The sequence below is a fragment of the Pocillopora verrucosa genome, chromosome 11, assembly GCF_036669915.1.
Source record: "Pocillopora verrucosa isolate sample1 chromosome 11, ASM3666991v2, whole genome shotgun sequence".
In the NCBI taxonomy this organism is placed as follows: Eukaryota; Metazoa; Cnidaria; class Anthozoa; order Scleractinia; family Pocilloporidae; genus Pocillopora; species Pocillopora verrucosa.
The window spans coordinates 9,344,171-9,361,239 of record NC_089322.1 but is presented as its reverse complement, the minus strand read 5'-3'; the positions used below and the strand labels follow the sequence as shown (position 1 = coordinate 9,361,239).

At 38.8% G+C, this 17,069-nt stretch overlaps 1 pseudogene; it reads right to left on the bottom strand.

Moving 5' to 3' along the window:
• Window positions 1–846: 846 nt before the first annotated feature.
• Window positions 847–15,361, bottom strand: LOC131780526 (uncharacterized; annotated as a pseudogene).
• Between the last annotated feature and the right edge of the window lie 1,708 nt (window positions 15,362–17,069).

The window sequence follows — 17,069 nt, the reverse complement described above, 5'->3', positions numbered from 1 at the left end:
ATCCATGTATTGTGTACAGAGGTCATAAGCTCCTTTATTACAGGGTGGTTTTTTTCGTTCCTCAGGGTATTGAATACTGGAACAACGTGTAGGCGCAAGAATTTGTATTATCATTTTTTGCTAGTGTTGGGGTTTCATAGTTTCGTGTTAGGTGTTTATTTTCTCGTCTTCATTAGTGTCCTTTGTCAGTTACCAGTTTTGTACTTGTTATATTTATTTGCATATCGTATATATATTGGTTACGCGTAATTTATTTGGTTAGTTGTCTAGTTTGCGAAAATTATCGTTACATATCTAGCTCTGGGTTTCATGTTTTCGTCTTTGGTTTGGTCACATTCGTCTTTTAAGTATCCTTGTTTATTTCGCTTTGTCGTTTTCCAGTACTTTCACTCATACGATGTAAGTTATTTTATGCTCATTCGCGTGTTTGTAATTTTGTCATTTTCAGTTACCGTATTCAACAATGTGTCAAGTTTGTTCTAGTAAAGTTTGAAATACGAGTGATTAGCGTTTGCGGCTATACAACGTATTCTGATGGTAGGTAGGGGAGTGCCATCAGTTTCTTGAGGAGGAGGTGGACTGCAGGGTCTTCTTAATAATCTCTTAAAAGACCAAAGAACTGGATCTGATAAAGAAAAAATAAATAAATAAATAAACAGAAACTTCCTACAGATCTCAGAAGAAACCTCTAAGAATGCACTACAATCAATGCACATTAGTGCGCGAATAATAGTGTCCTTGCAAGTCTTCTAGATTCGCAATAGTAACCATGATAATGATAATAATATGCAGTTACCTGACGGAAAACGCTGACTCCAGTGGAAGGCACATCCCTCCAGCTTCACACTAGGTAAAACCTAACGGCATGCCTTTTATGTTGCTGCCGTCGAGCACCGCTCTCTTGAAATGTTCTTCCGTTGGCAGGATTTCAATGACTCTCTCCATTACCTAAAAACAGAAATGGAATTACAGGATTATGGTAAAAGAAACTAACTCTTTTTTTCATGTCATATGTTATTCAATATTATGCACAAAGTCATATTTTTTCACAACGAACACAAATAGTTTGACTGTAAAACGAATTTAAAAGCTACCTACAGAAACGTTTTTGTAATCTTTATATCTTTTACTAGACATTACAAGAAAGACAAGTGGGACTTGTTTACTGCAATCTCCATGACAGACAAAGGCATTTTTGGTGAAAATCTTCTTAAATGGATCTCTCATCAGCTTGAATGTGCCGTCCATTTACCTGTGAAAATACCAGAAATAGAATGGGAATAAATACACAGAAGAAAAGGGTTTTTAAAGTAGGTTTCCCTCCTTATGTATACTCTTAGTCCAAAGGGATAATTTTTAATTAGTTAATAGATTATGTATATGTATATACACACACATCGTTTTTGATTCTGGTGATACTGTCAAGCACATTGCATTAACCAATAACATGCCATATGTAAGTTGCATACCACTTCTTTGCTTTTGCCAAAAGAGTCAGTTGATCAGATTTTGCAAATATAAGGTAGTACCGATCTATATACATTACATCTCCACGAAGGAAATTATCGGGTATGTGTTCTTCTGGAATCTCAAAGTCGAAGTCCTTTGGATCTTCAGGTATACTTTTTGACGGCAATCCGGGCCATGTAGTCCACTTTGGAAAGAGCACTACAGAGTCCCTGGTTCATGTTCTTCCTCTTCAATAATTACTGATGCAGGTTCAAACACATTTTCCATCGAACGTTTGTTGACTTCTTTGCTAATTTTAGCTGCCACGGAAACTCCAGTTTTTGGTTCATAGTTATGGTTTATAGGGCTAATCACAAATTCAGCACCGCATTGCTCGACGTTAGCTTTGCATGGAGCAACCTAGCAACCTTTCCATCGAACGTTTGTTGACTTCTTTGCTAATTTTAGCTGCCACTGAAACTCCAGTTTTTGGTTCATAGTTATGGTTTATAGGGCTAATCACAAATTCAGCGCCGCATTGCTCGACGTTAGCTTTGCATGGAGCAACCTATATAACAACAATTATTTTATAAAAATCCATTTTTTGATTCTAATTTATTTGGAATACCAGTGGACAGGTATACCACAGTTTATATACTATCAATGATCAAATAATATCACTTATGAAATTCAAAACTTAAAGACATGTCAAGAGAACTGAAATACATTGCAAAAATCATCTTAATAAGTATCTTATACATAGGATATGTACATACCGTTCCTCTTTTGGTGCAATGCCAGTTAATACCACTTTTGTCAGAATACTTAACTGTGTAGCTGTACCCATGGCTGTCCACAAGGATGTCACCTCCCCTTTTAGAGGCATCTTGAATCACTTCAAAGGATAGAGGCTCGAATTTTGGCTGACAGCCCTCGGGTGAGGGATCTTCAAGGGTTGCCACTGAAACAGATAGAATGTATAGAGTAATAATAAGAATTGGGACATCATTGTATGATGTAAGAACATATTCATGTTATCAATTGCTATGTTGCGTTTGTTTTATGCTTTCTATGGCGAAATCTACGTTAAGAATTGTTAGCTGTGTTCGTTTCTATTTCCACAACATTTTATTCCTTCGTACCAAGTGCACCAATGCACCAAGTGCACCAAGTGCACCAAGTGCACCAAGTGCACCAAGTGCACCAAGTGCACCAAGTGCACCAAGTGCACCAAGTGCACCAAGTGCACCAAGTGCACCAAGTGCACCAATGCACCAAGTGCACCAAGTGCACCAAGTGCACCAAGTGCACCAAGTGCACCAAGTGCACCAAGTGCACCAATATAAAGTAAAAACGTATGAAAGGCGAAAGAATGCGGGGAGTAAAATGTATGAGATAAATAAGAAGGAACAAATATGAATTAAAAACGGATAAAATGATCTAATGAGCGAGTGTCCATGCACAAAGAATCTCTCTAGATATGCCCAAATAGTCATTAGAATAAGAAGTCCGCGAGTTCGGTGCATTTCTGTAAGGAGTTGAGGGTAGGTTTGTATTTTCGTATGTAAAGTGCTTGGAACAGGCGTAGATTTGCGGGGTCTTTGTAGCATAATGGTCTTGAACTCGATGCCTTTGTGGACTTTGTTAAAGCAAAATGCATTTCGTTTTCATAAATTTTGTCATGTTCGTATCAATCGCGGTAGATGAAGGCTGCAATGTGTCAATCAGCTACGTTCTGACACTTTGACGTTTATCGAGCGATGTTTTCTGTTAAGTTTGATTTATCAGGATAAATTTGAGCCAAGGGACAGTACAAAAATTGGTTCGAGTTAAAGGGGAGTTCGAGTTAACCGTTCAAAGTAGCTGATAGTAAATGACTGGATAAATAGGGTAAAATGCAGGGGAAATCGCATCTTAATCGAGTTAGTGGTGGTATGAGTTGACAGGTTTCGAGTTAACGGGCCTCTACTGAATAAGGAAAGACATTTTTGACTCCTTAAAAACCAGATGTTTTTGCCTTGTTTGAAGTATCACTTGTTTGCCTCTAGAATTCTTGTAATGTTTTTATTTCTCTTGGGATGATTGCGGGCCCTGACGGAAATTTGAACAGATTTTCGGCGTTAAACAATATATCAATTTGTATTATGAAAACTGTGAAAACCACGAATTGTTTCATCGCCCTCATTGGAGTACTTCATAAATATTCATAAATATTTCTCTGTCATGTGCTGGGATTCAAGGATTTGATCCATAGAGCAATTTTAAAGTTTTTATTGAGTCACCGAGAGGTATCCCTACAGTGAGAACGTTCGATAAACACGGCGGACACCGTTGTTACAAAGAGCAACAACAGAAGAAGGAAATGAGTTCATATACTTACAAGTGTTTGTCTTAATGTGACCGCTTCTCCCCTGAACCTATATTTGGTAGCCTTGTGGACACCTCCATCTACCGAACATCATCCCCCACTGATTCTTGGACTTCCCCCTGCTAACCGGCTCCTCAATAGCCTCCTCGTCCGATTTGGTGGCAGTCCTTGTCCGAGCTAGACTCTTCACTGCTTTTTTCGTTTGAACTGGCTACTATTAGCTGCATGTTACGGGAAAGGTTGTATTTAAAATGCCTTTTTCTGGCAGCCATAGCAAAGGGTAGGGGTGAAGACGCCTGACCAACCTGACCAATCTCAGCATTGATGGTCACAATACTTGTAAAACTATTGTTATTTTTTACTGCATCAAACACCTCTCCAGCAAGCTCTTTTGAGGTGATCTTTGTGAGAAGCAAGTATGCCACCCTTTGAGAATGATTCTGTATTCTCGTTTTTTCTTCGTAATTGCCGATCTTTTCAAATGCGAGATGGAAACTTCCTTTTCAATTCTATTAAGGTTGTTGTCAGCTTATTTGAGACTTCTTGATATTCCTCTTGGAGTACCTTTACTCGTTCTTTAGCTTCCTGAAAATATATCAACTTGTCATTTGCAAAGTGTTTTGGAGTAAGTCTTCTCTAAAAAGGAATTTTCGCTCGCTGTCGATGAATAATAACGAAGCTGCTACGAAAATCCAGGTGTCATCTACAGTGGCCAAGCAGGACTCACACTTGACAAAGTCATCGTTTCTCTTGCAACCATCCACGCCTGCCCCCTAATTTTGTAGTATTTTGACCTACTCCCTACTTCACGTTTCTCAGAATATCGTTTTGCTTATCTGACAGATCTTTTATTTCGTGTTTAACTGCCTCCACATTTTCTGTTGTTCAAGGAGATACCATTTGAATCAGCCATCTTTACTACAAAAAACAGATTCGTATTCTGCTTAATAGCACTGTTGTAAAACTTCAGCTTATCGGTTTGTGGGTTAGGAAGTAGATAGTAACACTGGCTCTTTGAAGTGGTTGGGAAGAAGAGGGGGGGGGGAAGATCACGAAATCTTCCATTGACAATATGCTGGAATCAAAGAAAAGGTATATACATAAATGCTCCGTTGTCGCAACAATAATCCTCCGCATCTCCCCCACAGTTATAAATATTGACCGTTCCCCTACAGGTATAAATGTTAGCTTAAACCTTTTTTTTTTTTTTCGGAGGAGGGAGGGGAAGGGGGGGGGGGGGTTGCAGTAAAAGTCCAGTTACCAAAGGGTTAGTAAGTTTCACGTAGTTAGTATAGAGAAGTATTTTCTGGGTTAGCAGAGGGTAGGGGGGTGGCGCGTGGGTGAGTTGTGATAACAAAGAAACATTTTGGTTTTTTGTTAATTTCCTTTATTCGGAATATTATTAACGCACATGGCTCAGCGTAAAATCTAATATGACCATTATAAAAACAAATTAGTTTGATTGGTTTGCTGAAAAAAGAATGTGTTTTTTAGACTTATTTTAATTTTCATTATTTTTAATTTCTAAAATGCTTTTATAAAAAGTGGTCGCTCAAGCAGTTAAGAAATAAAAGCCAATTACTAAAAAGAAATATTTCAGACTCAAGATAAGCTAACAGTTAATTGAAATGCTCGCCGATACAAAAACTTATCAAACTTGATTTAAAATGTCTACAAACTGGAATAAAATGATGAAGAGGGAAACCTCTTTCATAGGTGAAAAATAAACAAATGGACATGAAAACTAACAACAGCGAATGCATTACATCAGGTTTAATGCCAGCGGCTGCATTAAAGCCAGCAGGTCCACTGACGTCTTTCTCGCCATAGCACTGATCATTTCCGGTCGCCCCAGGGTCCCGATTGGATTGTTTGCGCAGAAAGGATTGTATTCAGCGAAGTCCAAGTCCAATACTTCTCTCTCAGTAGAGGAAAAGGTGCAGGCAGAATCGATCAGATTCTTCCCACACTTCTTCCGCTTGGCTTCCTCCCAGAAACAATGAAAGTTAACAAAATCACTCTGTGCATGCCTGTTTCCCTCGCTGTGCAATTTTGGATCTGAGATTATATTGATTTCGATCTATTTCGGTTCGGAGCCAACTCTGATCGGTAAAATTCGCCTCAGCCTTTTATCGCGGCTCGGTCACTGGCGTTTTCTTGTGCATGCGTTTTAGACGGTTTAGTGGATCTACATAAAGTGCCTTCTTAATCTGTCGGTTAATTCCGTTACTACTAGCAATGATCATAATATTTCTGTTTTTTATTTTCTGTTCTTGTTATGCTCAACCAAGGAGCATTTTTATTTATATTTTATCTCTTCCAAATTTTTTAAATTTTAAGAGGCGATCTCTGTAAGAACGGTCCAGGGCATTTCGCATCGGAAAAAAGTTTTCCCTCAAACTTTACCCAATAAACTATCTTTGGTAACAAGTAAATAAAACCACATTAGTTTTTGGAAATACCTCAAAATAAAATTTTTAGAGCTCTCAAAAGTCAAAGCTGCAAAAGGCCCTTTTTTGACCTCTTGCGACATCGAAAATTTCAAATGTTGAATAGCCCGGTCCTCGTATCACACCGCATGCAACAAAAAATATTTTGTATTCTTAAAGTGTGTGATATATAAGGTGTATAAAATGCATTTCAATTTTGATATTCGTTTATTCAGAGGCTCGTCATAATTTATTTAAAAACACTCGTTGGACAGCTTTCTGAAATTGGTTAAAAGTACTCTTTCTTTCTCGATTGATATTGCTCAAGTCCAGACCAGACCATTAAAAACTCCGCTTGATTTCTGCTAATAAGATGTTTGGCTGCAGAAAAATATAAAAACATCTTGCACTTATTGATTTTCTTCGCCGAGGTGACTTCGAACTTTTAGCGATATTGCAAGCGTGACAGCCGATTATGCAAATTAGTTCATTGAGCAAACTCCGACCGTTTTATGTGAGTAGCTCAATAAATCTTAGAAGTAGAAAATATAATAGAAAATATAGTAGGACAGAGCTTTAAACCATACCGATTAATACCTTAAACATTTTAAAAGGCCAAAATTTGACAAATTTTATTATCTCGTGACGAAAGACGTCAACAACAACGTATCGAATATCATAATTTGATTAGCGCTCGCAAACCCCTTTTTTAAAAATTTGGCTTCTGTTATTTCATATTTGAGTTCTGATGGCTTACGCTATTCAAACCTGTATGGACATTTCAAAACCAAACTACAGGATTCTATTTAGTGTAACCGGCGATAACAGCACACACTGAAATACACCGTGACCACTGTCACATAATTAAATTGTACATGTGTAATTATCCTCATTTGCTTCTCCCTTCTTAATAAAGCAGCGATAACATCGCCTTTTGGATCCGAATTCTGGTCGGCAGGAATAAGAGAAATTTTGTCTGCACACCTGTCTTTATGAAAGTTTCTATTCAGAACTCTAGGGAGTTCTTGTGGAAAAGGACCACGCGATTTTTGAGGAAATAAATTATTACGTTACGTGTGACCTCATTTTTCCAACAATTAGCTATATCTATACTGTAAAGTGCGTAATTATATTAGCTGTAATTCATATTTCTCTTTCGGTACTGGTTTGCTTGGGATTAAAAACACTAAATTCTTGAAGTGGTATTCGCCAAAAGAAGTCCTGTTTTCAGTCGCGTTCTTCAGAAACTTCGTTAGAAGACTCACGAGGAGTTTCCGGTTTGTTTAACTTGCCTCAGAGTACTGACTCAATAAAGAGTCATCTCTGCTTAATCCATTTGTCAAAAGAGAGTTCCACAGAAGGAGAGCTTATCTTTGCAAGGGCTGGCCTGTTCGATGCAGAAGACTCAGTTATGGCAAAATGTGGGTCTGCGCAAAGCATAGGCACACTTATGGGAAGTTCTGGCGCCAAAGTTCAGCGTGCCAGTATCCGACACACCCTGGTAGCGATTCCAAAGGGCTAAAGAGCCGGTATTCTGTCAATTTGCAAAAGTCAAAGGCCATTTCTAAGATGTATGGTGTTATATAGAGGTTTACACGATACTGCAGCTGAGGGAGCGGATGGTTTCAAGGATTTTCTCCAAGTTATAGACGAATTGGAAAGCGTGGGAGCAGAAAAGGACTAGTGTAAAGAAGTTCGGAAGAGGCTTCAGGAGAGCAAGTTGTATTTGAAGACTACATACCGTAATCACTGCGAAGAGGACGATAGCAAATGTGCCGATCACTGTAGGGTCTTTGCACTAAGCTATGCTGGTGACACTGAAGTTCAGAAAATTTGCAGTCACAGTCACAACGTGAAGTGTGAGGATTGTGAGATGTTGAAGAGTGTTCTTGAAGAAGTAAAAGGCGCTATTTCTGAGTACACAATGCAATTGGGTAGGTTTCAAGCAGAAGACTATCTGTATGAAGCAAAAAATGCTGCCGCTAAGACCTTTGAATGGAGAGGGTATATCCTGAGAGCAGAAACCAGGATCAGTACGAGCTGCAAATTTTCGATACTTTGGAGGGAGATGAAGCATTTATAATAGTTGACTGGACAATGAAGTTCATAGCGATGAAGTTCCGGGAAAAGCAAGCAGAATGGTTTCCCTAGAGGGAAATCAGTTGGCATGTGAGTAGCGCTGTTGTAAGACAGGAGGAAAGCCTGGAAGTAACCTGATACGTAGACCTTCTTAACAACTGTAAAAAAGGTTTTCAGTGCTGTCAGTCCTAGAAAATCTCTTTGTCACCATAAAGTTAAGAAATTCAGGAATAAAAAAGGCCCTTTATAAGATCGGATGAAGCAGGTTGCTATCACAACAGTAAGCTAGTATCAACTCTACGAGGGCTCGGACATCACGATTGCCACTTTCAGCAACTTACACAAGAGGGCCTGCGCGTTTGGAGAGCGTTTAATGTTGGGTCTGGAAAGTTTATTCGGTAAAATTAAAATTGCAATTTTTCCACAGAAAAAATGATGGATCTGGTGAAGGAGATTCCATTTTTCCCCACTACTGCTCGACGAACTGCATCAGCAGGAGAAAGCAATGATGGCAACGACGGTAGTTCCTATCAATGCCCTGAACCTGGTTGCGATGAAGATTTTAAGACGCAGGCCGACCTTGACTTCCATATGAACTAGCTAGTTCATCATGTAAGTCCTGTGCCTGCGAGCATGACTTAAAGTCTTTGTGACAAAGTGAAGAGGTAGTGGGTTCATTACTTTCAGTCATTGTCATTAGAGGGTGAAAGTTCGACTGAACTGGTTGCAGTGGCCACAGAACCCTTGACAAGTACATCAAAGCTTCCCATGGGATGGGCTCTTCATAAGAGAGGTGCAAGTGAACGGCTTTCGCAAAACGTCAGGCAGTACTTGAAACAGAAATTTAATATCGGATGAGACACTGGCAGAAACCAAACCCAGTGAAAGTAGCAAAGGATATGCGAACTGCTTGCACAATAGATGGAGAGAGAATGTTCGATAGAACAGAGTGGTTATCCAACATACAGATTCAGGGTTTCTTCTCGAGATTGTGCCTTAAACAGCAATCTAAAATACAACAAGAATCGGATGATGCCACCGACGCAGACGACCACTTGATAGAAGCATCCGCGTCTGATGTAGACGAAGGGTGTTTGAGAGAGGCGAGGAACACAGTAATGGATGAGATAGATTGAAACATCCAATCATGTTTGATATCTATGATGTGTGCTCATTGGCAAGAGAAGCAAGGTTGTCTAGTCTCAAAGTCAAGATGCTAAGAGACATATGCGAACATTTTGAGCTCGCATTCAAAATGCAAGATACAAATGCAGCACCTCTTGCAAAAATGGAGGAAACGATTTCAGAGTGCAGTTGTTATGCAATCTAGTTATGACGTCCACCCGTTATGCGAATGCGATATCTTTTTTTACAAGAACTCTTCAAACTTATGAACAGAGACTGTTATGCAGACAGATGTGATGAACAAATATCATTTTTTCCCTTTCAGCGAGAAATCCGAGAAATCGCTGCTTTATTTAGACGTGAGAAGTATTCTGGACAATTACACGATGGAATTACGTGACAGAGTCACTGGTCACAGTGAATTTAGTGTGTGCTGTTATCGCCGGTTACACTAAATAGAATCCTGTAGTTTGGTTTTGAAATGTTCATACAGGTTTGAATAGCGTAAGCCATCAGAACTCAAATATGAAATAACAGAAGCCAAACTTTAAAAAAGGGGTTTGCGAGCGCTAATCAAATTATGATATTCGATACGTTGTTGTTGACGTCTTTCGTCACGAGATAATAAAATTTGTCAAATTTTGGCCTTTTAAAATGCTTAAAGTATTAATCGGTGTGGTTTAAAGCTCTGTACTACTATATTTTCTACTTAAAATGGCTAAAATCTAAGATTTATTGAGCTACTCACATAAAACGGTCGGAGTTTGCTCAATGAACTAATTTGCATAATCGGCTGTCACGCTTGCAATATCGCTAAAAGTTCGAAGTCACCTCGGCGAAGAAAATCAATAAGTGCAAGATGTTTTTATATTTTTCTGCAGCCAAACATCTTATTAGCAGAAATCAAGCGGAGTTTTTAATGGTCTGGTCTGGACTTGAGCAATATCAATCGAGAAAGAAAGAGTACTTTTAACCAATTTCAGAAAGCTGTCCAACGAGTGTTTTTAAATAAATTATGACGAGCCTCTGAATAAACGAATATCAAAATTGAAATGCATTTTATACACCTTATATATCACACACTTTAAGAATACAAAATATTTTTTGTTGCATGCGGTGTGATACGAGGACCGGGCTATTCAACATTTGAAATTTTCGATGTTGCAAGAGGTCAAAAAAGGGCCTTTTGCAGCTTTGACTTTTGAGAGCTCTAAAAATTTTATTTTGAGGTATTTCCAAAAACTAATGTGGTTTTATTTACTTGTTACCAAAGATAGTTTATTGGGTAAAGTTTGAGGGAAAACTTTTTTCCGATGCGAAATGCCCTGGACCGCTCTTACAGAGATCGCCTCTTAATTGTTATCTTCTTATATAATGGATTTAAATGTCTTCTAAATTTTATTAACGATACGAAGTCAAGGCTTTTTTAACACACTCGGATAAAAGGAACTAGAAATAATGGTTTGATCCTTGTCCTAGGAAAACAATTTGCTAAATTTTTACGCCTGTTCCCAAATATAATACTAGTTCTCAATTTATCGGGAGGAACATTCTCGAGACAAGAATGTGAAATTGTTCTTTGTTCCACAACCGCGCCCTACTCAATCATCTCCGTTAATTTATCAATGTTTAACAAACACGTGCAAATACATTTTGAGTAAACCCATGGCATCATGGGATCTCTTTAATCTGTTTAAATCACAAAGAGGCATGGTTGATAACGTCGACGTCATCTATGCGTTTAGACCATAACTGACAATCTATTAGAATGCGTGTATGATTCAGCTTAATGTATAAAAACAAATAGTCTACGCAAACTCACGTGCAAAGAGAGGAACTCGATTTGTCCGCGACGAATGTTTGCCGGAAGGTCCTCGCAAAGGTGTATGCTTCAGTGACGAAAGAGCTGGAACAAGGCAATAATGCTGCTGATGAGGACGGTATTAGAGCGGGGCCTTCAGAACATTCTTTGCTGTCAAAACTCTTGTCTACAATTCCTCTGATGGTGCTGTCTGTCAGTGAGTTAGCACAATATTTCATCACCTTCACCACACAGTCTCTCATTTAGTTGAACTTAGCACTGGAACGAAAACAAGATAGCCACGGAGTTAAAGCATTTTTTGGGTGTGAGTCCATTGTAATCCATGAACAGAACAGGGGACCTGACAGATACCGCAGTATTGCGTTACAGTTGGATGACCCGTCGTACAAAACACCTCAAAGTTTAGTTAACTTACAAACAGTCTCCTTTGGGGTCCCTTTGTAGTCCTTTATAGAAAAATGTGGCGCATTTTCGAGCAGCGCAAAAGTACTCCATGAAAGTACATTGGCCAACGCTAGGGAGTACCCCATGACTTCCAAGGAGAAACGCTGTAAGAGCAATGATTGACAGAAATCAATAAATCTGTGAGCCGTTTGTTATGAGAGTGATTTTTATGAATGTTAAGTAAGTAATTAGGAAGGAATATAACGCTCTAGATTATTATCACACAAATTTTGTAAAAGCCGGAAGTATTAAGGAGGTAGGGGTAGGGGAACTCATTATCGATGTAGAAATCTTTGAAGTAATCCCCTGACAAAAATAGTTTATGGATCTGTTCACCCTTTCCCTTTCGTGGCTAATAACACAACTAACGCTCAGACCAAATATGCTGTCTCGCGTTGTTTTCACTGACAGTCCCTTTGTCATCTTGTAAGACTGTTTCACAAAGCAACTATCTTCGTACACATGCATTGTCAAAAATCGGTCACGAACACAATGAACAATTTTGAGATTGCATTGAAGTTTAGTGCTTGTGCAGAGAAATATACCGAATCCAAATTAGGATGTTTAGGAAGAACAACGTGTTTGGCTTGGGTTGCGATGAACTGCCCAGCTCCCTCCCCTCTTCCTGCCTTCTTCTTTGTCCAAAACGCTTTGCCACCTCTGGGAAGTAATTTTACCCTTTTACATGACGAGGCAGGCGGCGGATGTTATTAACGAAGAAAGTAGTTCAAGTACAGAATATTGCCAATGAGCCGTAACGATGTGGACTATATCACGCACGTCATTTTATGTTAACGTTAGGTTCAAACTAACAAGGTATGTTTGTAACAATGATAAGAGACGAGGCTGAGAGCACAATTTGAACGTGTATCGAAGCGTGTAAAGGGAATAACCCACTTTTGCGCTGGGTGAGTAATATTGCTTCCTAAGACCTCCACTTGCAAGGTCTTAGCAAGTAATATTACTCTTTATCCGTCATGGAACAAGCATGCGGACATTGTACAGGATGTTTGCGTCTACAGGATATTGTGCTCTACATCACGTGGATCGCTTTAAGGTCCACTGATGGTTTGTATGAGAAACGAAAGGCATCTTCGGAACAGGAAAAGACAGACAAAGAAATTTCAATTACATTTGTTTATCTTAACATTAGAACAAAACTGAACATACAATGCAAATTAACCTCCTCAATCAGACTATCAATGATGATGAAATAGTCTCTTGCTGAATACATTTTTTCTATGATCGTATTAGTGCACAGGACACATGGAAACAATAAATATAACATGTTTCATGTTGCCATCATTTTCGTCCTTTTGGCTTGTAGTGATGGAGTACGATGTTTGAAACCTCGTCAGAGAAAAACAAAAGAATTTCAGATCTTTATCAGCTATGCAAAACAGCATGAAAATTACTCACTTTAATTCTGGGGTCAGTATACGAACACGTATCTTCTCTTCTATGCTATACAGTCGACGTTGTATCTGTGTAACAGCCTAAGATCGCAGTATTCCTTTCAAAAAACGACAAGTGGCTTTGACCCTGTTGCATGTGCGCCACAGAAGAGCGCTAGCTCAAGTCATCAATTTGAGAAGATTCCTGCTAGCGTTAAGGTATTCAGTGCTGAGAAAGCAGAATTACAATGTAGTTCACGCCCTAATCTTTCCAGTTGATTTGAGCAGAGATCAAAGTATCCATAACGAATGTTTCTCTCAACTTGTGTCGTATATCGGCAAGTTTGTTAAGATGCAGGTGTGGGAAAAAACACAATGAAATTGCATTAACTTGAAAGAGTTAAAAAGAGTGTAAGAGAGATAATTTTCAATAATAAATTTATTGTAGGAGAAATACGAGTTGCAAGTACCATATGAATGCGAAGATTGTTACCGCAATGAAATCAGAGTCAATTTACTGAAGGCGTCTTCCAATTGGATCCGAAACTGAGAAACCAAACTCCCCGCTTTGCGACAAAACTATGTAAAAACTAGCAGAACTACTGGGAGAAGATGGAATTAAACGAAATTACTTCCACTTTGAAATTGACTGATTACTTTTTGCGTCTAAGTGTTCGAGTTCACGAAGTTTATTGTAGTTTAGATTATTACCGAAAAGTTGGAAAAAGAAAGATGAACTTATCCACGGCCACGAGAAGAAATAAAGTGAAGCATGCAGAGATCTGCATCTTCGCTGCGCTTTTGCGAATAATTGTTCGAGCGTAACTTAGGTCCTTTAATGCAAACAGTTTTCTTTAGCAAACCAAACAACCACTTTTCGCTTCCGGAGCGAAGACTAACGCTGAAGTTTAGTCTTATACTCTTTTCAACAATCGTTTCATTGGGATTGCGTCAGGTCAAACCAGATGGTGCAAGACTATTCCTATATTTAGTGTCATAATCTTGTCGCCAATCGTCTCATCAGGATCATTGTTGTGGAACTACTCTTCTGTAAACCAGCTGCCTTCTTATGCATAACACATAAAATAATGATCACAGACATATTGGACAATTTTAAGATTGCAAGGAGGTTTGTTTTTGCCAAAAAAAACTATGCAGCAATCATTTCGGGAAGTTTGAGTAGAAAAAGTGTTTGGCCTGATGTACATATTTGATCTACATATTTCTTCCTTTCCTTCGTTGCGCTCCAAAACGCTTTCGCTGCCTCTGAGGCGTAATACCACAATGATATATGTTATTGACCAAGCATATGGTTAAGGTACAGGACATTGGCCAACGTACCCTACTTCATACAGATTGATCATTTTCATGTTTGTGATTCATAGTGATATCAGCCCAGGAATATCAGAAAAGAAATTTATGTTCGTTTAGACATTTCTTTTGTTCAGTCAAATTTATCATTAAAGAATTTGTCTTAATGTTTATTTCCTCCCGCCTCGATTGGCTTCGCTATTTTGCGGGAGGGATATGTATTTTACTTGCAAGAGTTAATAAATTCTGTTGATTTCGTCGTATATTCGTGTTATATTATTGCATAGAAAGTAATATTAGAATGCAGCCAACGCCTTATTTTCCTCGCTCGATTCTAACTGTTATCAAAGTAACAAGGGCAAACAATTCTCTCACATTGTGTTGCTGATGGGTAAGTGCGCCAAGATGCAGGTCTTACCCTAACTTGAAAGAGTTGGCCAGAGACTCGAACAGCAAGTTGCTAGAAATTTTACCGACTGGGACAAGAAATGCATCGAACGTGCAGTGATAAATAAAGGTGATTGAAAAGCAGACTCAATTTAGTCTGGGTTTCATCGTGTTGGTCCTTAACTTAGAATCCTTAGACGTCGTGACTAAACAATGTGAAAAACATAAAAAACTAGCAGAGAGAAGAAGAAAAATAACGAAACGAAGGCATCCGAAACGAGACTAAACGAAATCAACTCCACGTGGGGAATAGAATGATAAATTTTTACAAGGGCTTGCATTTCATGTTTTGTAATACATTGCAAACACCCACGTTTTTCGAGTGCTATAAACCCTTTGATTAATACCTTAAGGTAGAGCAGTAAAAGATGGACTTACCCGCGGCGACGAAGACAATTAAAGTGAAACGCACAGAGATCTGCATCTTAGCTGCTCCTTTGCAAATGAATCGTCGAGTGTAACTTAGGCCCTATTACATTTATGAAAACCGTTTGCTATACCGATTTTTCCGCTTTTTTTGTTAGTGACGTCAGCTGAAGGTCTGGACATGCCTGATTACATGAACAAGGCTGGCCCGGTTGACCGGACTTCAACTATGATACACAGTCACGTATTTTTTACAAGAAAATTGAAGACCTGAATAAATTGTTGGCGACCTGAAATGTCCTCTGATAAATATGTTGGGTCGCAGTGATGGGGAACCAGCTGATGACCGAAACTCGCTTTGCAATGGGTACCGAGAACTCTTAACCTGTCTTTCTACCCTGTCTGATGAGTTTAAAAGTTTACTGTCATGATAATAAAAGGGTAGCAAAATCCTGGTAGCAAAGAAACGTAGCGATGACATTGTGCATACCGAGAACGAAACTAGCTGAGAATTACTTAGAAAATGAGACCGATAATCAGAGTAACGATAAATTATGCACACAATTGTACCAAGTTACAATTGACTTACTTTGGTTTAGCTCCTAGAGAGTTAACGGAAGAAGCTCGCAATTGTTTATTCAATCGGCCATGTCTGATTTAGAGATTGTGGCGGAGGTGGGGGAGGGAGCGGGGAAAAGAGAAGAGAGTAATATTCCCTCCCCACCCCTGTTGAAGGCCTAAATTTAATAACTGATAAGACTCCTAAGTACAATAGATTCTGGGAAGATGTGATAACGTAATACATGTGTGATCAGTGATGAAGTCATAAACCAAATTACAAAATTGGACAAGGGATTCCGCTGACTTGGGGATCGAACAATTTGCAGGCTCGGATATACTTTTTTAAACCAAGGATATTACATTTCTAGCCCTGGCAAGGGTAGACAGTACAAAAAATGCACTTCCGAGCCCGGAATTTGTCGAACGTATACGTCAGAGTACTTCCTCTTCCTTGTACTTTGGTACGTAAGGTGTCAACTTTAGCACTGATCACACAAGTATATCGTCAAAATCTGTTGCACTAAAGAGTCTGAGACAATGATATAAAGATAAATACCTGTGCAGTAAACAATGATGCTGGAATGGATATATTTGTGTTGGAATAAATATTTCTGTACTGGGCCACTGCGTAGGGGTGATGTAGATGAGATAAGCTTCTGTAAGTCGTTTAGTTTGAAAAGAGGTGGTATAGCTGGAGCAGGCTTGGGACGAGTCGCACAGACAACTCGACCCAAGCTTCCCTCCTAATTAGCCATAATAGTACATGGTGTACAAGAAAGTCGCAATGAGGTTAACTGCTAGCTGTAAAACGGCCAAAAACTCTGACAAATTAACAAATTTTAACCTTTAGTCGTAAAAACAGATGAAAATAAAATATTTTTGGTGTAATCATCAAAGAAAGGATGTTAACCGTTAACCGTTGAGTGGCCAAAATTTTTATCGTTAGCCGTAAGAAAACCACCATCCCTTTGAGACCCTCATACAACCTATATCTGGGGCCGGTAAAATCTCATTCTAACATATGGGTGGAAGCTGTAGAAAATCTCTTTTGTTTTTTCTAATTTCATTTTGTCATTCATGCACAATCAACAGTCATTTTCGTGATTTAAGGTAGTCTTTTTAGAGCCTTTTCACAGGGACGTTTAGTTTGGGAAGTTTAGCAAAATGCATTACGTTCTCATCAATGTTATCATGTTCTGATAAGCTTAAAAATTAGGTTTCTTTACTTTGTTTAACGTACAAGTTGTTTGCTTTTAAAATTCTTGTTATGTTTT